Here is a 5,843-nt window from a genome sequence, read left to right on the forward strand (position 1 = left end):
CTGTGTGATTGAATACTATTTAAGCCTGAAATGCAAAAAGACGCAATTAAATCTCAGCTCGCTGCTCATCCTCTAGGCTGCACCCTCCCTGGTCTGCATAGTAATTGGTTCTGTTCTTTCCCATCAAGTGACGTCCAAGCTAACCTTCCCTGTTTCCCTGGCCCTCTCTTGGAAGCGCACCCAGTGTGCTTTATACCTTTCTCGGGCCCTGAGACCCGGTCTCCACCCTCCCGAGGCTTCCAGTCTAGTGGGAGGACAGACAGTAATGAAATAAACACTCCAGTGGAGGCTTCATCACAGATTTGAGATGAGCTGTGGAGAGAAAGAATAAGGTGCCCTGAGGAAAATCACAAAGGAGATCTAATTTGGGAGGACAGCGGAGGAACTCGCTGAGGAAGTGGCATTGCAGTGAAGACCTGAGCCAGGGTAGAGGGGCAAACACGTGGCTGGAGAGGGTGGCAGCAGTCAGAGGGACACAGGCCAGGGCCCCTCAAACTTTGCTGTGCACACACACCTTCTGGGGATGACATTTCCCTGCAGACTGACTCACTAAGGCTGGGATTCTAAATTTCCAACCGGCTCCCACGGGTGCTGAGACAAGAACCGCACTGTGAGTAGCAACGGTGTAGGGCAAGGGTTGGCAAAGCTTTTCTGGATAGAACTAGATAAACACGTTAGACTCTGGGGCCATACTTTCTCTGCTGCGACTACTCCACTGTGCCAGTGGGATGAAAAGGCAGCCTTAGATAGCAGGTAAATAAATGTGTGGGTGTGGCTGTGTTCCAGTAAAACCCTACCTAGCAAAAAAGGAATCGGGTTGGCTCCCAGGTGGGAATTTGCTGACTCCTGAAGTAGAATGAGATGGTATCAGTTCTCAGCCTTGACTGTACATTAGAATCACCTGGGTTTCAAAACAATACCCACCAGGTTCCTACTCCAAATCAATAAAATTAGGATCTTGGCGATGGGGCCCAGGCATTGGTGCAATTGAAAAGCTCCCCAGGTGATGCTGAAGTGCAGGCTGGGCTGAGAGCCACGGTGGGTCTTGATCTCCTTTGATAGTCTCCTGTTCTCGACCTAGCCCAGTGGTCGGCAAACGGCGGCTCGCGAGCCACATGCGGCTCTTTGGCCCCTTGAGTGTGGCTCTTCCACAAAATACCACGGCCTGGGCGAGTCTATTTTGAAGAAGTGGCGTTAGAAGAAGTTTAAGTTTAAAAAATTTGGCTCTCAAAAGAAATTTCAATCGTTGTACTGTTGATATTTGGCTCTGTTGACTAATGAGTTTGCCGACCACTGTGAGATAGGTAAGGCCAAAATGACTCCACCTTTTTTAATTCTGAGACACCACCAGTTGCCCAATAGCTTTCAAGAAAAGGGAAAAAACCTAGCAGGAAATGTAACAAATAAATAGTAACACCCATCCTGATTTTATGAATGTTAAGATGTGGGGAGAAGGGAGTTTTAAATCCAGGAAATACGGTATTCTCATTCCTGCTTTACAAAGGAGGAAAAAAATGAGGCACAGATGTACTGTACAGATTGTATGATGATGCACCAAAGGAGATAGAAGGAGATTTAAGCAAAATACAGCGACTTCCTTCCCCTCAGGGCCTCTGCAGGTACATGCTAGTCTCCCTGCCTTGGACTCGCCTCACCTTCTCCTTAGAATCCCCAGTCTATTTCCTGCTTCTGTCTCTGGTCTCTGGTTAGTCTTCTGGGGTGTCCTCCCTGACCCCACACCCAGGGGAGGGGCCCCTGCTGGGAGCACCCCCTGCCCTTAGTGAGGTTCCCCATCCAAGCTCTTTCTGTAGACACAGACTCATCCTCCAGGCCCTGGAGAAGTCGTGAGGGCAGGGACCAGGACTGCTTGTCATCATTTTATCTCTATCACCTGGTGTGATATTGGGATTTATAATTATAAATGTTTTGGTCTTCCTCCAGAATTCCTGGCTCGCAGCTCCCAAAACCATTGGAATTTCCTAAGCAGTCGGAGCAATGGGAGGATCTTTGGTTATATTTTGGCTCTTGTCTCCAGTTCCTAAAATAGCTTCAGGGCCATAAGGGTGAAATGGTGCCTTCTTATCCACAATGAGTCCCTTTCCACCGCACCTGGGTGTATGTTAATGAGGAGACTCTTGAAAACACCTAAGGATAGGAGCTGGTTACCAGGGCATCAACCTTGTATAGAGGGTTGGAATGTTTAGTCCCACCCCCTGATTTCCGGGGGAGGGAAAAAGCTGGAGGTTGACTCAATCTCCAATGGCCAATGAGTTAATCAATCATGCCTATTTAACGAAGCCTCCATAAACACCCAAAGGACTGGGTTTGGAGAGCTTCCGATTGGTGAGTGCCTGGAGGTGCTGGGAGTGTGGGATGCTGGGAGAGGTCATGGAAGCTCCGTGTCCTTTTCTCACTCCTTGCCCAATGCATCTCTTCCGTCTGGCTGTTCCTGAGTTGTATCCTTTTATTAAAAAAAAGCCAGTAACAAGGTAAGTAAAACATTTCTCTGAGTTCTGTGAGCCACTCTGGCAAAACTAATTGAATCCGAGGAGAGGGTTGTGGGAACCTCTGGTTTACAGCCTATAAGTTAGAAGCACAGGTGACCGCCTGGACTTGTGATTGGCATCTGAAGTGGAGAGAGAGTGGGGCTATTGTGTGGCTGAGCCCTTAACCTGTGGGATTTGATGTTGTCTCCAGCAGTGTCAGAACTGAGTTGGATTGTAGGACACCCAGCTGGTGGTAGAGGATTTTTTTGGAGGTGTGGGTCCCCCTAAACCCTGCTCCCTTCCCCTTCCCCCACACATGAATTGGTGACCAGACCCTCTACACCTGGTATATCGCAAGGACTCAGGAATATCTGTGGAATGCATGCACTTTGGCCTAGACCTGCTTATTGTTACCTATAGCAGAGTGATTTAGAGCGAGGGTTCTCACAGTGTGGTCCCAGGCCAGTCCTATTCGCATCACTTGGGATATTGTTAGGAATGTAAATGTTTACCTCCAGCAATTTGTCTCAGCTAAGTCTCCTGGTGATTCTGTATGGGGACCACAGATTAGGTATGGGATCTGGAGCTAAACCTCCTTGTTTTAAACCTTGGCTCTGTTCTTTAAAAACTGGCTCTGGGAATTTGCATTGCCTTTCTGTTTGTGTTCTCATCTATAAAATGGAGATGATAAAAACAATAGCTGCCTCAATTGAATTAATGACAGAGTTGCTAGCCCAACACCTGCTCACTGCTAAGTGCTCAGAATTGGTTAACTGTTAGTGGTATTAGCTGTGCCACTATGGGCAAATTCATTGACTTCTCTGAATTTAACTTTCTTTATCTTTAAAACAAGAGTGAAGTCTTGACCTCACAGGGTTTTGCAGGTTACTTGTGTGTGATGGTTAAATTTATGTGTCCACTGGGCAAGGCTACAGTGCCTAGTTATTTGGTCAAAGAGCAATCTAGATGTTGCTGTGAAGGGGTTTTTAGACGTGACTAACTTTTAAATCAGAAGAAAGCAGATTGCCCTCTTTATGTGGATGGGCTCATCCATCAGTTGACTTTAAGAGATAAGACCAAGGCCTCTCAAGTCTTCAGGGAAAACTGCCTTCAGACTCAAAACTGCAACATCAACTCCTGTTGGAATTTCTAACCTGCCCTACAGAGTTGAGACTGGCCAGTTCTCACAACTCCTGCTCCATACGTCTATACAGATGCAGACAAAGGTAGAGTTTATATAGAGATATTATGTATAGTAAAGATCTCTATATATAGTCTAGATATAGATATAGTCTATACACAGATATAGTCTATGGATATATCTATATTTAGTTTATATATACACAGAGACAAAGATATTGATATAGTCTATATATGGCTCCTGTTCCATACCTCTATATAGATACAGGTGTGTATATATAGTCTATATGTATAGGTATATCTATAGAAAAGTCTGTAGAGTATGTGTGTAGATATAGATATAGGCACACCTTGTTGGTTCTGTTTCTCTTGAGAGCCCTAATACGAAGTGTTAAAAATGTGCAGATCACTTCTTCTCAACCTACATAGTTTCTCAACTATTGACATTTTAGCCAGATAATTCCTTGTTGTGGAGAACAGTCCTGTGTACTGTACGGTGTTTAGCAGCATCTCTGGTCTCTACCCACTAGATGCCTGTAGCGCTAACCTCTTCCCTCAGCAATAAAAATTTAAAAAAAAATCTATCCAGGCATTGCCAAATGTCCCCTGGGGAAATAATCTCCTCCAGTGAGAACTACGAAAATGCAGGAGCCATTTCTCCCAAGTTCACTCCAGTTAAACCAGTGCTGCCCTCCTGTCCACACTCCTCCCCCCATCAAAATAAGTTTATCACTTTCCACAGAATCTGGCTCAAAACCCACTGCCACCAAAGCTGGCCCCGAGAGTCCTCCCTCCTCCAGATCCCACTTCTCTGCCTGTGTCCACTTCACTGTTTTCCAGTGGTTTTTTCACCGTCTCATAGACAGGAATTTTGTTTGCCCACTTCCACTGAACCTCCTTGAAGGAAAGGCAATCCTAGAAAGAACAGATCATTTTATTTGACTCTAAATTCTCTTTACCAGCTTGTGACCTTGGGCTAGTTACTCCTCCTGAAGTTCAGTATTAATATCTACAAAATGGAAATAGTTGAATCTACTTCAGAGAGTAGAGATGAAGTACAAGCACTTTTTAACTATAAAAATATAGGGTTTCCCCCCAAAAGCAAAGCCATGGCTTTTATATATTTTTGTAATAGGATAGCCAGTACAGGGGGTTTAGAATGAAATATAACCTTGGAAAATGCTGAATGAACAAGTAAATTTGCATATTCTATTTTGCATTTTGTTTTATTTTCTTCTGATAGCTTTTAAAGTAATGTAGGCAGGGTCCTTTCTAAGTTCTTCTGAGATTAATATATCAATTACCTAGTGGGGCAGTTGCCAAGGCAATGCAATTTGCTTAGTTATTGATTTCAGGTTCCCGGAAATGATGGCACTCATCCATAATTTTACCTACTCTCAGTGTCTATGCCTTTATTTCCTTGGGAGCAGCCAAGCTTGAGACCAAGCATTTGTCCTTCAGCAGTAGCTGAAGCAGTCCTCTTCCAGAAAAATGGTCTCTGATCACTCCCCCGCTGAAGCATCAAGATGCTGCTTTTCTGATTTCCTGCAGCCCTCTGGGTCCCATCACAGATCTTACCCGCCCATTAGATGAGCTCATGAGGTTGAGGGCTCTGTTTACTGGATTTTGTATTCCCAGGGGCTGGTGCACTATCTGGCCAAAGCAGGTGACTTCATTCATGAGGATGAGGATGCTTCACTAGGGCTCCAATACCATGTTTATCTGACTGCAGGATGCCGCTACTTCCATGCCCTGTGGACACTTCAAACACAGCATTTCAAAAAAAAAAAAAGACTAAGCCTGACTCTTCCTTCCTATACCAGTTATCTAATGTTGAAAAACAAGCTACTCTAAATGAGTGGCCCAAATACAGCAACTCATCTCTCATAGTTTTGTGGATTATTTGAGTTTCTTTGGACAGTTCTTGGTCAAGGTCTCAGTCACATGGTGGCTGGATGTGGAATCCTCAGAAAGCTTTTCAGTCACATGTCTGGTACCTGGGCTGGAATGGCGGGATCATCTGAAGTCTAGTCAGGCATTTCTCTCTCTCTTTGCTTTCCCACATAGACCTTCTGTGGGGCTATCTCAGGCTTCTTCATAACATGGAGGTCCTAGAATAGTGGAACTCATTACGTGGCGATTAGCTGCCACTGCTCATGCTCCAAGAGCTCCATGAGCCTGGGTGGAAACCACAAGGCTTCTAATGACAACCTAAAG

The sequence above is a fragment of the Cnephaeus nilssonii genome, assembly GCF_951640355.1.
Source record: "Cnephaeus nilssonii genome assembly, chromosome: 17".
Lineage (NCBI taxonomy): Eukaryota > Metazoa > Chordata > Mammalia > Chiroptera > Vespertilionidae > Cnephaeus > Cnephaeus nilssonii.